Consider the following 19,848-nt stretch of genomic DNA (forward strand, 5'->3'; position numbering starts at 1 on the left):
AAAATATTTTGAATAAGACCCTATCTTATGATGACTATGCCTCATACTGAATAATTCTTATACCCAAAGAACTGAGAGGAACTGAATAATTTCATTTCTGGCTTAGAGATCTCACTTAGATATCTAAAGTATGAATATCCTTCCTCAGATTCAGTAAAACATAACTGCCTGCACTTAAAAATTCCTTGACAAGGCAACCTTCACTTCCTAACACATTGTTTTGCATGCTGAAGATGGATTCAGGAAAGGGCTAAGTAATTTACTGAGTTTAATGACAAATGCCATCTGACTAACTTAGTAAGTATCCTACTTTTGCATTAATGTTGGGCTCCCCATTCCCCCAGCTTGGTCTATTTTGCTTTACTAAGCTCTTTCTTCTATAGTGTCAAGGATTTTCCTACCTGACACCTCGTTTTCTGGACACAGTGAGATGGCTCTGTGTTAAGGGCACTAGTCACTACAATAACATCTTCTGTACCACAGTTCAAGGATGTTCCAAATGACTCATATTCATCATTTAAAACTCAAGGCACTAATTGTAAGACATCACCTAAGCTCCACTTCACACAGTATCAGTGAAGGTCAAAGGAAACACATATCACACCACTCTTACTGATAATCTCAGCTCCTACACACGTACTTTGTCAAAAATAATCACTACTGCTCCTGTGTTTAGACACCACAAGGAGTTATGATCTCAAGTGTATTGTTTGAGCAGCATAATTCTAACATTTTCAATATCTAAGATGAGAAAATACATATAAAGATGACAGACACAGAGCACAGGCACACTTCCTAGTCACAGATGTGAGAGCAAATAGCAGCAAATAAAGGAACTGCAAGTTTTGGCAAGCAAAACACATGCAGAGTTTCAGTCCAGTGCTGTCTGCAGCTGATAGGAGATCCAGGTTCAAAGTTCAAAACTTAGTCCCTTTATGGGAAAAGTCACTCAGCAACAGGACACATCTTAGCAACAGGAAACATCCGATTGTAAAGAACATTTCCAATAAACTCTGGGTTTAATAAATTGTCTTAAAACAAGGCTACACTAAATTTGAATGTCTGTCCTGTGTGCCACCTGGCTGTACTTATTTTGGTATGGAGATGTGGGAATAGGACAATGCTTGTTTCAAATAACGTATCTGTGAGGGAAGATTCATCCTCATTTGAGAACACGCATCATTGAGAGATATCATAATAATGGAAATATCTCATTCTTAACAGTAATTCAGTTATGCACTGTACAAGTAAAAGTTTCTGCATGTTGCTCTAGCCACTATCTCTTGAAATACCATTCCCATTCACAAAGCACACAGTACTGAAGACCATAGGTTCTCTCTCCATTTTTGTGGCTCACCCAAAACACCCATTTTACTGACAGCTGACTTCACAGCCAAGCTTAGATCTGAACCCAGATTCCTTGGCCATCCTCTCTGTGCAGACATGATGTCCCTTTTGTGCTTCAGCCTGGAGGCAGCCAGCTTCCACACTGGGAAACTTGACACGGAGCACTGAGGCTCAGCACAAGCTCTGCTGGGGAGGGCAGGCACAGCTGGCTCTGAGTGAGTCTCTGCAAACTAAGCCACAACCAACAGGGGTAATTCTGCTATAACCCATGCAGCCCTGAACAAGTCCTTTGATTAAATTGTTTCTCATCCACAAAAATAAACAATCTGATTTTTTCCAAAGACCCTTGGATAAAAGGCTTGAAAGTTAAGAATGGATATAGCAAAGCATTATCACTTGTCTGGAGAATTCAATGTGGCATCAAGGTCTACTGGTTACACTGTAAACAGAAAAGTCATTCTCTATCACCTCTCAATTTCCTGTCATTTAATTGAAAATACAGTTCTCTTAGTGATACTGAACTTGAGAGATGTAGTAATATTCCTTTAGGCAATTTTTATTAATTTCATGGAACCTAACCAACCTTTTTACACTTGCTGTTTTGTGCATTACTCCTTTCTCATCAGGACGTTTGTTATGAAGTGGTAAATGAACTGAACAACACTCATGTTCTGAACAGATGTATTTTTAAAATGGTTTGAGCATGCCGATTTTCTTTATTCTGCAATGAATGAATGGAATGAAAAGATGTGGCATCCTGTGCCAGCTGGCAAATGCATCAGAAGGATATTACATTGCTATTGTCTTCAGCAGTGCCCAAATAACTGTTTGGTGGCGGGAAGGGCTGGTATGTTTTGCTCATAAGATCAGTATTTATTTGGATCTACTACATAACTTCTCAGAGCCATGATCAGCATGGTGCTTACTGAGCATCAGGGACAGGCAGCTCCTCCGTGCCCATCACAGCTCCTGATCCAGGGGAAGGCCAACAGCTCCTGCCTCTCACCTTGCACTTTCCAGAAGGGAGGTGGACAGTTCCCAGAGACAAAGGACAAGGTGAGATCAAGGTGCTGCAGGCATTAATGAAGACACACCTGGCTTTGAGGAACACAACTCCGGAGAACGTACAGAACTATCATAAAGTCACAAAAACAGCCAGGCCAAACTCTGCCAATAAAGCTGGTATCCAAGAAATTCTTTTCTTGACAATGAGAAATTCTTTATAGCTAATCTCAAACAGATTCTCAGTATTTTAAGGAGCTCATTATCTCCTAAGACAAGCCTCATATTTTGGTTTCAATTATTACCGTAGCAAAAAGTCAGTCATACTCCCAAATTCCATAGAAGAACATGCAATAAATTACAAAGCAGAATAATTTCTCTCTTTGAAGATAACAATCTGTGTGGCAAGACAGAAAATAGGTACTGGCAGTTGGGGAATTACACAGCACAGAGAAAATTAATTCTGTATTTTCATATTGTAAAAAAAGCATATATTGCTAGCTTAGATACTATAAAACACAAAGCATTTATAATTTGAAATAAATTGCTTTAGTCTTGTAGCATTTTTCCTAAATATGGTCATGGGCTTTTACCATAATAAAACACAGTTTGTGTCTCAAACTTACATATACTCACACAGCTGTCAGAGAATTCTGGAAGGCTGATGCACACCATTTTCTGGTTTACATAAGTGAAGATATCTACACACAATTAATGACAATCAGGACAACAACTATTTTATAAACTAATCTTGGTTTTATGCCTATTGAGCCACTCAACCATTTTTTCCTCCCTTTCCCTCACATGCAAAAACCCTTTCCTTTTCCAAGCTAACTCTCAGGAACCCCTCCTTTCTCAAAAGCAGAAGTACAAATACTTCCATCAGGAAATTCACATTCTTGAGTTTCTTTGAAAATGATCTACAACTTAAGATATTTAGCCAGTGGTCAGAAGCTTCCCAAAATCTTAAAGCATGCAATATTTGGCCTAACTACCACAGTAACTGCCAACAAGCTCCTATGTAGTTTTTACAGTAAGATTTGTCATTTCTCCTGACTCTGCCTGGAGCACAAACAAATTACAGGAAGGACTAAGGTATGAGGTAAGAACCTAAAGCATCTCCTGAATACAAGTGTTTTAGAGGGATCCTGTCCAGAAAATGACCACACTTGAATCTCTTTTGCATTGCAAGGATCTAGATCATTTATTAACATGAAAAGTGATGTTGAACAGAAAGTCTGCTGGATCCATTTTTCACTCATGTATTCTGCACTTTGGGGCCAGGGAGAAGTTTGTGGGAATTCGTTTAACTTTTAACAGCATCGCCACAACTGATTCCAAAATCTGAAGGGATTTCTGGCTCATCAAATCCTAAAATTTAGTAAGTTTCCAAAACACGCTGAGACTTCCAAATGAAAATTTTGATTTGAGAGATCCTACACAATATGTGATTTTATAGGTAGCAGACAGACTCAGAGATATGGAGCATAAGTTCTTCCCAAGCTGACAGTTTGGGGAGCAATTTGTCTTTACCTTACTGACACACTAACTGGCCTACAAAGGACATTATGTCTACACAAAAGCCTTCACATCCTAAACCAAACACTGCCACAAGCAAATCTGAAATAAAGGTGTTCCCAGAGTATCTGCTGGACTATGAAAGCGCCCATACTCAGAGGGAAAAAAAACCCATAAAAAGCTCCAAAACAAGAACCACAGTTACTGAACAGTGCCTATATTCTCATTTCCTATTATTTTCTTTTAAAGAAGTGTTTGGTTTTAATTTTTAATAAAAGAGTTCATCAAAACATAAGAAAAATAACTCAGGGATGCACTAAATATTGTCAGTAATGCCTCATTTCCATGTGCAGAAATTGCGGGACAATGAAAAACTTATTGAAATAGCAGCTGCAGGAGTGGAAGTTGATCACCACACACACCACTCAGCCCCTGGACAAATACAGCTGGAGACAATCTAAGGAAAAGTGTTCTCCTATCACACCACATAGAAAAATACAATGAATCCCTTTAGATTAGCACTTGGCAGAGAAACAAGCCAGTGAGGGGAAAAAAAAAAGCAACCAACCAAATAAAGCATTAAAATAATTCCAAGGCACCCAGAAGGTTAAATAAGAAGAAACATCGATTGCAGTCTGGGATCAATGGAATTAAACTGTTGAGCACCTCCCTGAAATGTTTCAGCCTTTAAAAAAAAAAAAACTCATAGGTAGTTTCCAAGTCAGCAGTGATTAAAAATCAGCAGTCACTCTTCTAAGTGGGAAAAGGACATAAAAAAAATACCAATGTCACCTCCAGCTACAAGAACTTTTACTGTCCATGGATTAATTCTATCAAAAAGATCCTTGTCAGCCAGACTGAAGGTTACAGCGACACAAAACTTGTGTGCAAAACTGGAATAGGCAGTAAAATACCAGAGAACCCAGGAAAGCCACAAAGTCTCTTGCATCTTTGCAACAAGCAATCAAAATTCTTCTGGAAAAAAAAAGCTAAACAAGAAAACCCACCCCAAATACAGAAGAAAAAAAAGCTGAAATCCCAATCCACATCAATGGACTACTTTAAGGAAAATATGGAGACAAGGGATAAACTTGCTTAAGAACAGTAATCCAGCATGCAGTGCAGCAGCATCACTGAAGCATCAATTTTTTTGTTGTTGTTGAAGATCCTGTGAAACTGCCAACTCCACTTAAAGTTGAAACTTCAGAAATTGAGAGATGCCAAGAACAACTCCCTTTCTAAGTCAATTTCCACAAAGAAAATCTACTGTAATCTCAGAAAGACAAAACTTCCACAACACTCCACAACAGACTCCAGTCCTTATTAGCATTTCCAGCCACCTGCCAATGTGTGCTTCCAGCCAGGATTTCACAGGCTCACTGGGATTCACAAATTTTAGAGTTTTACCAGTTCTGGATTACTCCACTAACAGAACTCCTTATAAAAGGCAACAGTCATTTTATTAACCTTATTCTAAAACAGCTGCCTCATCTAACACAACTTCTTTTGACTGGCAAAAAACCCAACAGCTTGATGTTGGCAGGTCTGGGATCAACTCAGAAATGGAAAAAGGCCTTTTCTTGATTTGTGACAAGTCATCAATTTTGGCAACTTTTTGGCCCTAAATTTGACTATGAAATTGCCTGCACAACTGAGCAGATGATAGGGAAAGAGAGGAGAGGATTAAGGAAAGGGAGATAGCAACGAGTAGGGCATTCTACAAATAAAGAATATTGCAGAAGCCTGAGACAACAGTTCACAAAACACAAAGGGCTGCTGGTCACTCAGAAAAGGCAAACTGCATTGAATAGCTTAAGCTGTTGGGTTACAAAATCAAGGACTGGGTGTAGAGGAAGAGGTTCTTGAGTTTTATAATGTTTTTAAACTGTAATAAAAGAGTGTCTTTCTCAGGCTGGATAACCTTGACATTCCTTTTAAACCATACTAAAACAAACATGGCCACCAGCTCTCCCAAATCGGATCAAGAAATGGCAACACTAACCACAGTAGGTGCTATTCAAGGCAATACACAAACCTCAGCATCTCAAGGCCAAGGACTCCATATGGAGAAACACAAGCCAAAAGCAGGATTTAGGGCCAACTTCAAAACTGTATATATGTAAGAGAACTGCAACCACTTTAAGATCCTCACTGAATCTGAGCAACTCGTTATCACCAGCCCCAGACCCACAAGACTTCAGAGAAGGAAACAAAGTTATCAGTTGCAGCAGAGCACTTTCCCACAGCTGGTTTTAATTAAGCTAATTTGGCAGTAGTGACTGACAGCAAGCAGAGCCCTCCCAAATCACTTTGCAAGCATTTTTGCCAGCATTTCACCATCTGTGATAACCAGGATACTTGATACTAACTAGGATCTGTCTGAGGTACGGCATTTTAAAGCCGTGTATCCACTCTCCTTTAAAATCATCTGGTACAGCCACAGTTTACAGGTAATTGGAGCCACTGTTTACAGATAATGGAGTGTGGGGAGAAGATGCAGAATGTGAGGAAAGGCATTGGATAAATTCCACTGAGAAAACTGCTCCTGAAAAAGCAGGTAGATCACTTGCCAGAATCCCATAATACCTTGGCCATGTCCATGGTACATAAACCTATAAATGATCACATGGATATTGAGGAGATTTTGGAGTTGTAACAAACAGAATGGCCCATATAATTTCTAGGCTATTTGTGTAGTTTTTCTTTTATGCATACATGCAGGATAGGGCAGGTTTAGTATGAAGAAATGCTTTGGGTTATACCAGGACGTCAGAACAATGCAGGGCATGGGCAGACTGTGCAAATGTAAGCCCCATTAAGGGAATGAGAAAGGGTCTAGAAAAGGAGTAATTTTAATGGCATCTAACTACATGGAAATTTTTTTCTAAGGTGAATCTATGACCAGCAATTGGAGTGGGAGACACTAATGGTATCAGTACCAGCACTGGTACATGAGACCAACACACATAAGGAATAGATTGATTACTAAACATATGTCAAGAACATGAAAAAAATATTTTAAAAAAATCAGCCTTCTGCAGGAACACTTAGCATGTACCCACACCTGGTCTGTCTGGTTCACTCAAGGTATGAATATCTGATACAAACACTAGTTCAGATTAAAACACTGACCTGGCCACCTCCAATAAATGCAGACTGCTGTCACTAAAGCCAGGAAAGTTGCCAGGAATCAAGCCTTAAGTCTGAACCAAGGCAAAGGAAACAGTGGAAGTTGCAGGAGCAAAATTCAGGGACCAGCTTCACAAAAGCCCATAGGATTTGGGCCTTGGGAGAAGACTGGTGCAGGAGAGTTTGCTCATTTTTAAGAATGACCTCCACTGTGCTCAAGAATCATAGAGCCAATGTGCAGAAAATCAAGATACAGTACCAGGAGACCCACATGGATCAACGAGGAGATTTTGACAATACTCAAATATAAAAGAATGCACATAAGAGGTGGGAGCAGGGCCAGGTGAGCAGGGACAAATGTAGAGACACTGCCCTAGTGTGCAAAGACAGACTTGGGAAGGTCAAATCCTGCCTGGAGCTGAAAACAGCCAGGGACAAGAAGTGCTTCTACAAGCAATAGAGCAGTAAAAAGAAGGTTAGAGAAAATGTGGGCCTGCTGCCGAGAAAAAAATATGGAAAAGGCCTGGAGAAACGGGCAGGCAGATCTCATGAAGTTCAGCAAAGAAAAATGCAAAGTCCTGCTCCTGGAGAGGAATAACTATGCCCTTCAGGCTGGGTGCCAACTTGCTGGAAAACAGCTTTGCAGAGAAGAACCTGGGAATCAGGGTGGAGCAGCTGACCCGAGCCAGCAGCATGCCCTTGTCACAAAGGCAGCCTCCAGCCCCCAGGGTGGGGACCCTTCCCCTGCTCAGCACTGGGGGGCTCTGCTGCAGGGCTGGGGCACTGCTGGGCTCCCCTCTGCAGAGACACACACTGGAACCAGTCCAGCAGGCTAAGATGATTAAAGGATTGGAGCATCTGCCACAAGGGGAGGCTGAGAGAGCTGGGATTGCTCAGCCTTGAGCAGAGACAGCTCAGGGGGATCTTAGTAACTTAACCTGATGGCAAGGATTAAAGAAGGCAGAGATGGGCTCAGAGGTGAGGTGACCAGTGAAAGGACAATAGGCAATGGGAACAAAGTGAGAAGCAGGAAATTCTGTTTAAACCTCATAAAAAAACACATCTGTACTATGGGGATGCCACTGAGTTACAACTATTTTGTGACTCTGTCAAACACCCTTGTGTTCTAAGTAAGTATTGCTCTTAGGATTTTAGTGCAAGTACTGCCCCTCAATTGAGATTGCTTCAGAACAAATTAAATGCAAAGGAATCAACTGCAAAAAAAGACAAACCTTCCAGTCTGCTGGTAAGATGACGCCAGGCAAAAATTCTGAACAAATGCCTTTAAAAAGTGAGACCTCAATTTATCCCAAATGGAGCACAGGGTAAATCTAATAACTACAAGGTTAGGGTTCATTTACAAAGAATTTCCTTCCCAGTATAATGAAATATATTGTTAATGGCTACTATTTGAGTCCAGGAGTGAAAATCCAATAATCCTGCTGAGGTCATGATTATTACCCATAATGAACTGGGTTTTCCTACTGTCTTTCACAAGAAGAGCAGCCAGTTAAATACAATGTGCACACTGGAGTGTTTTGGCCAGAAACTGAGCTAGAAGGATCTGGGCAGTTTCTCTACAGTTGCTCAACATATTCAACATGACTGGAGTGTCCCACACTGACAAATTCCCCCCTCAAATTTCACCCTTCAGAAGATTTCAAGCAGGTGGATTATTAATGTCCTGCATTCTGCAAGTGAAAATTTACATAGCGATGGCCCAGAAGGCACAGCTACCCACCACAGCCCCAAACAGCCCATTCCCCTAGGCCCCCTCCTTTGAGCCATCACAAAGACTCCCATGGCTGAAAGGTCAGACTTTCCATTTTGGTTTTCTGCTGTTTTGCAGTAGGCTGGCATAGTTTGCCATGCCATCAGTCAAACAAACAGCTGGCTCAAGGTAAGCTGTAGAAATAATGGCTAGGGTCGAAGCACAAAGAATGTGAGTGATGTTCCAAAACACAGTTGTAGCCAGTGCTAGCAGTGTTTCCTGCAGCCAAAGGCACATTAATACCTTTCTATCCACTCCTCCTTCACTGTGGCTCTACCCCTACCAGGCATCTTGTCTTCTGCTCCCAACAGATTCCATCACTGAAAGCCACCTACAGTCCCAGAAAAATGCCGAAGAATGAAGACAGATCGGGAAAAGAGTTATTGTGGCTTTTGAATATTTTTTATTTTTCAAGCCTGTCTTTATAAGGTCTTCTCTCAATGAAATCATACTGTAGTTAGTACCTGTAAAATTATCCATGAGGACAAACCACGATGAGAGGTAGACTCAGCACAAAGTGCTTCAGTGAGTTTGCTACTATATCTACTACATCTTATAACTACAAGGGGTGTCTTCTGCCACCATGGCTTAGATCATGGCTTTGCAAAGCAGAAAACCTCAGTCACAGAGCAATTCTTTTTGCCAACTTAATATCAAATAAGCCCATACCAGAATTCCATAGAATCACAGAATGTTTAGGTTTGGAAGGGATCTTAAAAACCATATAGTTTTAAAAACCATCCAGATCTTAAAAACCACCATAGTTCCAACCCCCTGCCATGGGCAGAAACAACTTCCACCAGACCAGGTTGCTCAAACCCCTGTCCAACCTGGCCTTCAAGGCTTCCAGGAATGAGGCAGCCACAACTTCTCTGGGAACCCTCTTCTAGTGCCTCACCAGCCTCACAGTAAATAATTTCTTCCTAATATTCAGTCTAAACCTGCGCTTTCAGTTTGAAACCATTTCTGTAAGCACAGGTACATTACAGTGGAGTCAGAACACAGCAGTGACCAAACTGAAGGTGTCTCACTTCCATCAGGATTACCAATTCCAACCCCAAATTAACACCAGCCTCAAGGCTAGACAGGATACTCTGGCACCAAAGAAAAATTTAGGAGATTTTCACACCCTGTGTGGCCCAGCACATCACTGCAACTGCCCCCAACACAGCTGTGCCATGACAATTGCTCACAGGGAGAGGGGACGTGGTAAATTGGATCACTGAAAAAGTATGGGACAAAAATCACCAAAAATAGTCCTTAAAAATGTTACTATTAAGTAGTCATTTAGAGCAGATTTATCACAAAAATCAACACACTATGTAACTGTACTCTCCGAAACTTAGATTTGGAAAGCTCAGGTCCTTTCCACAGAACTGAAATGATCCCTGGCAAAACGGTAACATTCCTTAAAAGCGGGTCTTAAATAACAGCCCACCTGTTGACATTCAAATAAAACACAACTCTGGTGAACAGCAGCCAGAGACTGTGCAAGAATGTGGTAAATAAAACACAGGAGGAGAGAGCAGGGCTGTCCAACAAGAGATGGAATAATTGCAACTTTGTCCCCAAACCTTTACTGGTTCTTTTATAGTTTATCTCCAGAAGAAAAACTCTCTGGAAAGTTCCAGCATAATCAACTCCTCAATCTAGAACAAAGAAGGAACAGTCAGTCCTTCCACAACACTGAAGGACAAACAACTGTATCAGAATACACATCTTTGAAGCACTCTTTGTGACATCAGAACTAATGAGAAAACATTCGTACTTAATTGGGTGATTCTCCACAAAACTACTCATAAATGCATGCTATGAGGACAGGGCAGTGATCCAACAAAGACCAATAACATGTCAACAGTTCCAATGAGTAACATATTAGGAGCAAAAAAATTCCAAACTCGGTGTGAAAAACCTCATTTTTTATCTTGCACCAACAGTACCCTCTGCTGTTCCAAAGCTGCACTGCATAAGGTGACATCCAGCCCTGACGATCAGAATATTCCATCCATCAAAAGCATCCACCTAGCTTTATTCATTAATTATCCCACTTCCTGTAAAGATATTCCAGATGTATTGGTTACTTCCTACTAACGAGACAGGTTTTGGGTTGGTTATAATATTAATATACTTATTGTCCCAAAACCTTCTTCTGTGATTAGAAAAACACAGTTTCAGCCTTAGAAATAATTTTTAAATTAATCTTTTAAAATTAACAAAAACAAAATGGAAGGCTATCCTCTAAGGAAGACAAGACCCAGTCAACACCACAATAATATTTTCTGGAACATTTCTGTAAAGCCAAAAGGGGGTTTTAGATTTTAAAATCAGTGTATTGCTCAACAACCACACATCAGATATTCTACCACAAGGTTTTTCAAAATGCATCTTGAGGGCTACATCCCATCTGGCAAATGGCCCTAGAGGAAACAACACAGGAAGACTCCTGTACTTCTGATATCCTCTGATAACCCAGCATGCCCATGCTGGAAGAAGGACCATCACACTGCAGATGCAGCACAGCAAGAGCAGAAACAGGGAGGCGAGGCAGGGAATTCCCCTGTGATGAAAATTCCAGAGCCACCCACGCAGGGTCACCATGAAGCTTCAGGAAAAGCCCTGAACCTGAGGAGACACCTCCCTCAGAGTGTCCAGCTGATGATCACCAGCAGCAGAGAAATTCAGAAATGGAGTGTACTACTGTTCTTGTCCCCTCATGTGGAAGGCAATGTCAAGGAGGATAGGCACAAATTGTATGAGCAGTACAGGGGAAAAAATGCCCCCAAGTGGGATTTGCGGCACAGGCATCTCACCAAGGCAGCCTGTATGAACAAGCACAAGGAGGAAAAGACATACAAGAACAAGGAATGCTCTAACTAGATTACATAGTTAAGATGACCGTGCCAAAATAGAACTGTGAATGAATACACTGAAGTATAATCCAGAACTACAGAAAAAAAAACCTCAAAACAAACAAACCAGAAAATAGAACTCTTTCAGTATAGAGAAGAAACAAATTGGTACAACTTGCAATGGAAAAGAAACCTCTACTGCTTGATCTCAAAATCTTTTCAGAGCAGGGTGACATATGACAGAAAATGTCTACAGAGCTTAAAACCAAAAGAAACTGAACAAAGCATGTTGTCCTTAACTATATTGTCAACAGGGCAGTTCCACCCAGTTCAGTGTCTTCTTCTGAAGCGATGGGAGACAGCAGTCAGCTGCCTCTGAGCAAAGGACACAACTTTGAAGCTTCAAGGCTGGTTTCATGTCTTTCCATCACGAGCAGACTTAGAATCAAATTTCCATACATTTAACAGCAACACGACTTCCAAGTGTATGGCAAGTATACAAATATTTGATCTTGGAAAGGGAACAAAGTGCTTCCAAGGGGACTCAATGGTGTTGTAATGAGTTACAGTGAACAGCAAGCTGATCTGAATTGGCACCACAACGCTGAAACCCTCATGTCTTTGCACTGAAAAGCATCAGCTAGAGCACAACTGCAAACCACATTTCTCTATTCCACTCATTCCAAAGAAATACATGCTGGAGCACCACACACCAAGAAACATACATACATGTTAGAGAGTATTTAGAAGTAGCAATGTTTAATATTTTTTTTTTAAATTTCCACTAGAAAGATTATAAAGCCCAAATCTGAAGAAAGTAAGACTGCAAGAAGCTTATCAACTAATCTAAAACTCACAAACACATGTTGAGGGGAGAAAAAAAATTAAAATGAGTGAGGGTGAAAGTCAGAAAAGCTTGCAAATGACTTCATTGTGGCCAAAGGGATTTAGAGTAGACATCAGGAAAAATCTGCCTAGAGGGAAGAACAATTAAGCACTGGGACAGATTGTACCAGTTCCCCTAATTAGATTTTATAGAGTACTTATGACATATGTTGGAATAAAAAGATGTTAAAAATATTGTTTCTAAAAGTCCAGAGAAAGACCTGGGGTAGTTCTTTCCAGTGTTATTTGCTACAATTTCCTATGAAGGAAAACATTTTGAATGGCCATTATTAGAATATACAACCTCTAAAATAAGTAGTAACATTTAAGGTCAGATAATCAAGAAAACACACTACTAGAAATCAAGCCTATTAATCTACACTTTAAAAAAGCACAGGACAATTATTTTTCAAATTAAATACTTACTAAAGTATCTTAGAAAGTACCTAAATGTTATACAGAAGGAAAGGAAATTGCCTTGTACACCCAGGTCACTCCCTGTTGTTTCTTAATGCCAGTGAGGTAGCTGGACTAAATGTCAGAGTGCCAGGAGTACAAAAAGGCAAGATAACAGCACTGAGGTACATAACATAAATATGAAAATAAGTTAAAAAGAAATAATAATTATATTTTCAAAACCTAAATAATTATTTGGAAGCTTAACACTATCCCTCTTAAAACTATCCCTTTCTTACCTACAGACTGACTGTTCAGGACTGTTATTCTCACTTGCTGATATTATCTTGCTGCTGTCAGTGCTTAAAAAAAAAAAAAAAAAAAAAAAGAAGAAAATTAATTTGCAACCAACTTTAGCATTAGGACAGCAATAAGGAAGGAGGCTTCTACTTTATGGCCAGAGAAACATTATTCTTCAATACTACCCAAGTCCTAAGAAGGTTACAATCTCAACAATGTAACTTCTTCCTCCGTACAATTGACCAACATCCCTGTAGAAATTTGAGACTGGTTCAAGCCTGTTCTTTAAAGAAGCCAAAAACATTTGCCTTGATAGAGAAACAACATGGAAGAAAAAAGAATTAAAAATTATAAATACAGATTTGCTTCTGTCTTCAAGATGAAACTTGCAATGTGCAAGCACCTCCACATGTTTGTAATCCTGACAGAGCCGAGCATTCAATATGCAATAGCAGGGGATTTATACCCCACGTGATTCCAAGTAACTGCATTCCCCAAACACTTTATTGGACCAGACAGACATTCCAGAGATGAGGCTTCACACTGCACAGGATGCAGGAAGGGAACCACCCAGCAATCTATGCAAGATGAAGCCTTCTGGAAACATTCATCCCACTGGACACGGACAAAGGAAATACCACAAATAATGCTTTTTAATTAAAATGTGTTACAAAGTGTACACAGGCACACACTAGAAGGAACTGGTAAAAAAGATAATAAGATCAAATGTCTTAGAAAAGGAGTATACTTACTTCTCAACTCCTACTAAAAGAAAAGAAATTATGGTATTTGTTATGAACTAATAGCTTTGGAAATCTCACCTTTCAAGGACAATAAGTGGAGGTGCTATGAGGAAGGGACAACCACTACTGTTGGTGCAGTCACTGCAAGCAGGAAGACAAACACTTGTGTGCAATGGCTAAAAGGACTCAAAAGGGAAATGAATTTGCAACACACAACACTATGGTTGCCACCAGCATATATCTTATTGCACAATTCATTAAATACCTCCAGTGTTCCTATACCACAGAGTTTTGAATCAATGAAGCAATTCATGGGAGAGATTTAAAGAGCTTAGTGTGGATACCTGAAAAACTAAACTACCTCAAAAATAGTTTGGAAAACAACATCTGTGCTACACCAGGAACCAGAACTTGAAGAAAATTTAAGAAAGATGTGCAGAAAGTTGAAGCATGATCAAATAAGCAATACAAATGTTCAAAAGGATTAGAAAAATCAAACAAAAGTACAAAAGGGAGACTTTAAGGGCACCACTCCTTTTGGATGCAACATGTTGCAGTCCCCAACTGCCTCTAAAACAGGTTGCAACCACAAATTTATAGTCACTTCAATATTAAACAAACCTATGTTCAACACTCCAGATATCTCCACATTTTAGTCACAATCCAGACATGCCTATCATTAATAGCTGGCAGCAGCAGAAGTTGTAAAAACACATCAGTGTTCACACCCAACCCAGCCATTTTCAGCAGCTCTGCCTTCTCCAGAGGGAGCCAGTTACAACATGCATGGTCCCCCTTGCAACCATCATCTTCTCACAGCCCTCAGCTTCTGATTTCACAGCAGTCAGTAACAGCCACTGCCTTTCCTCACTGACCTTCTCATCTGTTGAGTTCTGAAATTTTGAGTGACAGCCCTGATTACTCTGGTAATTACTTCTCACACTGTCTTCTGGTCTTCACTTTATACCCACCATTATAAACCAAAAAAAAAAGTGTAGCATATGGAACACATATTCAATTCTCACGCGATCCTGCAAGTCCTTCAGGGGAAGGAAGTGACAATGGCCACAAGTTACAGATTAGGATGTTCTGACTGGACATTAGGAAAAATGTCTCTACCACAGCACAATGGAACAGGCTGCCCACAGATGGTGCCTGGTACCTGAAGTCTGTTTTTCTACTAATCATTCTGTTCTATACTCCCTTAAAACTAACTGCTTTTTGACTAATCCCCTTGAGAAGCATAAAGCCTTTGTGGCAGCAACATCAATACCTACATTGTTATTGTACATTCAATACTGTACATTCCATGTTATGTGTCCCTTCATTCACCTGACATTTCTTCAGCCAGCTCCAATATGAGCATCTCCAGTGCAACAGAGGCGTGACAAAGAGGTGTGTGAAACATAAGATGACGTGCCAAAAAGTATATAGAACTATTTAACTGACAGAAAACAGCAAATAAGTTTAGGAAAAGGGGTACAGGAATACACAAATATAAAAAACCACTCCAGATGACAATGAACCCTCTGTTCTACTACATCATGCCTGGTCCCTAGGGAGGGCTACAGACAAACAAGGGATTGTGCAGGGGTTGTGCAGATGATCAAACACCAGGGCACTGACACAAGGCCTGTGAGGAGAGACTGAGGCAATGAGCCTGTTTAGCCTGCACCTGGGGGAGGCCCAAGGGCAGCCCTCCAGCACCTGCAGGAGGCTCCCCAGGAAATGGAGCCTGGTTCCCAAAGTGCCACACGGTGGGACAATGAGAGGCAGTGGGCACAAGCTGAAATGAGAGATTGGGACTGTTGGATGTAAAGAGAAATCTCTTCACCATGAAGACAGTGATATATTGGAAAAGACTGTATATTGGAAAAGAAAGGTTGTGCAGTCTCCATTCTTGGAAGTTTTCAAAACCTGACTGATAAAGACTTGGTCTCAGCCAATAATTGATGCTGCTTTGACCAGGAGGTTGGACTAGAAATTTAGTTACATTCATTCCAACTATTATTATCCTCTAATTTTGCAAAGTCTTGCTCTATTCTTAAAAACACTTAAGATTTTTTTAAAGGTATTTTAAACTTGAACAAATCAAACATTAAAACTAATCCATGTAGATTTCTTTTCCTCTAGCTTACCATATCTGGACACATAAGATGGAAAGGATTATTTTTCCCACTATTTACACATTGCAGATGTAGGCACACAAATATGAGAGTGTACTATAGTTACCTTTAGTAAAAGAGCTCTTTTTACTACTAAGCCTGCAACAATAATGGCTAAACAGAGTCAGAGAGAAATATACTAATAACTAAGTAATACTAAGAAATATACTAATAACTAAGGTGAAAGATGCAAAAACATTCTGCTTTAAACAACAGAGCAGAGACAGAAATTCTGAACATATCTAATATTTCTATTTACGAATATGGCTAATTCTCATATATCCCAAGACTAATTCACAGTCTCACCCTGCTTTGATAGAATAAATCTACTTTCATCTTCAAGCCGATCTCATGTCAACAGTTACAATGTGCAAACCTAAATAGTACAAAGATTAGTTGTTTTCAAAGAAATAATGTAGTATGTGCACTTAATATTTCAGGTGCTTACAACATAGGGAACATTTGGAAAAGTACTGCTTCAATTACAATATATTTTTTTCCAAGTAAGTTCTCATAAAGAAGTTTAATATCTTGAAATACTATTAATTCTCCTTCCTAAACTGGCTTTCTACAGTCTTGGTTAGTCACACAATCAATTTCCAATATCTATGTAGACACTAAATTATTTTTGGAACCCAGGTAAATTCTTAAGAGTCTCATTGTAATTTCTACACAGAGTTAAACACTCACTACCCTGTCTTCTTAAACACCTTTTGACAAAACATAAACAAAGAGAATACTTTGCCATTCATTTAGGGCAATTTTATCAAGCATTTCTAGAAACATTAATTCTCTCCCCGTCTTCTTGACTCATTTATGTTTTAACTAGGCATTAGGGGTGCTTTTTCAGACAACACCATTAGTCTGGGAAGCTCAATACCATGTGAAGATGGTTAACAGAAGCTCTCATGTAGGTTTGCAAAGCAGTCAGACAAGTTTATGTCTGAAAATCTTAACAGGCACTATTATATAAAAAGATAACATATCTATCTCAGGAAACCAATGGTCACACACTGCAGGAAGAGAGGAGAATAGGGTGGGAGGAACAACAGTACCTGCTAACCCCACTGTCTGCTGCTTGTGCCTCTGGCCTGAGCAGGCCCATTTGTCCTTACACAAGACTGGCACCAGTGCCAGAGGGGCAGAACTCACCTGCACAGATTCTGCCATGAGAGACATTTACAACAGATGTGCTTCTGAACACAAACTTGTCTTCCAAAGCTTTTATTTTACTTCTTTCTTTAAAGTACCTGAAACTAAGAGCAGCAGTTGTTTCAGTAATTATAAACATGTCATCATCACTTGTCAGAGGACTGCAGCATATTTTCATTTTCAGTTCCCATATCAGGTCTACCTTATGGAAAGCAATTCAGATTATCAAATGTGTCTTTATTCTCCTCCTGCTTCAACCTCTGCAGAAGGATCTGCAGGTTTTCTGGACCTTCCAATTATTCAAGATTAAAAGCACCCAGATTTTCTCCACAGCAGCAACCCATGAGACAAGATTAAATAGTAAGAACTTTTCTTCTCTCTCCTCAGCTGGCAGAAGTCCTTCAAATAGAATGAGCTGTTTTATAAATAAGTGAAGTAACAAAGTCTGACTTCCTACAAATTTTAGATTTGTCAACATTTTCTCCTCCCTGCAATAATGGTACTCAAAACTTTATATTCCTGTGTGATCTCTCCAGATTCTTTGGACAAATATAGAATTTATATTGAATGCAAAAGAAAAAAAAATCCACTAGGAAAGACCTTCTGAACACCAGTGTCAGGAGATAAAACCATACATTTGACACAGGACGTGATCTGAATGATCAGATTATGAGAAGAGCTATAGGCAACAGTAATGGACTGTTAAATATAAGTGGATATAAATAGCAAGGTTTCTCCAAATTAAGGCACTGTAAAACCAAATTACTCCACGGAAGGTTTTCTTAATTTTCACCCAGGGAATGGCAGCTGCCATTCTGTAACTGCGATGAAAATAAAGAGTGCTCTGGGTTTTTGGTTTTGGAGTTTTTCGTGGTTTTTTAACCCAACATTTTTGCCGCGGCCGTGACGTGGCGGGCGCGCCGGGCCTCTGCTGCCCCCGCGCGGTACTCGGGCGCTACTGCAGGCCCGGCCGCCCATCCGTCCTCACCTGCGGGGCTGCGCGAAGCTCCCCGGAAAATCCTGATATTTCCGTAAAAATCCTGATGTTTCCTTAAAAATCCTCATGTTTCTGTAAAAGTCCTGATGTTTCTGCAAAAATCCTGATGATTCCGTAAAAATCCTGAGTTAAGAATGTCGGTCTGTCCAGGACAGATTTAAAATAACATTTCCTAAAGTGTTGGAGGGGGGAGGAAGAGAAGGTCCCTGTATTTTCACACAATATCAGTTCCCTGGACTAATTCACTACACAAACAAGTTTTTTAGATATCTGAATGCAAACCAGAGGAGCAGAAACTGCTTAGACAGGACCTCTGCAGAAACTTTCCAGTACAGAAATCCCGTTTCACATTACCTATTCTGTCATGTTATTTAATCTTTACAAAGACTGAAGTATTTAATTGGAAAAAAAATTAAGAGCACAGATCATCTAGTTCCAATTCCTCCACTGTGGGCACGGGACACCTTCCAATAGACCAGGTTGGTCAATGCCCCATCCAGCCTGGCCTTAAACACTTCCAGGGATGGGGGATCCACAACTTCTCCAGGCCATGTTCCAGTGTCTCACCAGTCTCACAATGAAGAATTTCTTCCTCATACCTAACTGAAATCAATGCATAAACCTATCTTTCAAAAGTTTAGGAATATTAAAAATTATATTTGAAGAACTGTTAAATAAAAAGGTAAAATTAGAAAATTCAATCAAAATTAACACATTTTTCCACTGTAATACAATTTGCACTCATTATATTGCATTAACTCAGGCTTTTGCCTCTAATGAAGTATCTGACCCAAATACAAAAGCTCTGGACTCAAATATATAGAAAATAATAGTAAAATGAATCATAATGAAAAATAATAAAAGCCTTACCATTGTTCAGATAAGGCACTTTTAAACAGAGATTATAGCAGCGGTGCTAACAAAAAAAAGCAGCATTACTAATTTCCTAGCTGCTTAATGGAGAACCACCCATGCTCCACTTGGAACCTGATAGAATTGTGTGGGGCAAGTCTCAAAAGGCTGAAAAGTCTTTGCAAGTAAATTCACAGTAATTAGGTTTCTAATTATACCCAGAGCATTAATGATTGCTATGGTTAAAACAGCCTGAACTGTTTCGTTGTTCCTCTCTTTCTGAAAGCTCAGTCTTTCATTGTTTGAGCAGAAATTCTAGAAGTTTAGTCTGCCTGAACATGTATTTGTTTAAAGTTTAAACTTTAGAATAACACAGAGTCTTGACCTTATATATGGAGAGCAAAATTAAACTTTTCCACTACAAAAAAAAATACTCCCCAGTACTGAAGCAGCTAAAAAGCAAGAAGTACAGGGCCTTTGATGGGGCAAATCAACCCTTTCAAAGGTTGAAAAGCCCCAGACCAGAATTCACAACAGTTCAGGCTGTACACTTAGTTCTGAAGGCACTTGCACAGATGCATCTGAGACAGCTTGCAGCAGCAACTCACAGCAGCCACATCCCACCCTAATTATAGCCCCTGCATCACTCCAGCAGCACTGCCCATGCAGACCATGCTTTACCATCAGCACAGCTCTCTGAAATACTGCCTGTGCTTTACAGGCACCCACAGGTGACCTCTGC

At 39.9% G+C, this 19,848-nt stretch overlaps 1 protein-coding gene across 15 annotated transcripts in view; it reads right to left on the bottom strand.

Annotated features, from left to right (window-relative positions):
- Nucleotides 1–19,848, bottom strand: part of ST3GAL3 (ST3 beta-galactoside alpha-2,3-sialyltransferase 3) — a 180,772-nt gene that overhangs the window by 138,682 nt on the left and 22,242 nt on the right. The window contains exon 1 of one of the 15 annotated variants that reach the window (XM_074545936.1): nt 13,197–13,203. The exons of the other annotated variants lie outside the window; for them this stretch is intronic. The gene's annotated coding sequence lies outside the window, so the exon portion shown is untranslated. Of the gene's footprint in view, nt 1–13,196; nt 13,204–19,848 lie in introns of those variants that run through there. 15 annotated transcript variants of the gene reach the window in all.

The sequence above is a fragment of the Zonotrichia albicollis genome, chromosome 8, assembly GCF_047830755.1.
Source record: "Zonotrichia albicollis isolate bZonAlb1 chromosome 8, bZonAlb1.hap1, whole genome shotgun sequence".
NCBI classification, from domain to species: domain Eukaryota; kingdom Metazoa; phylum Chordata; class Aves; order Passeriformes; family Passerellidae; genus Zonotrichia; species Zonotrichia albicollis.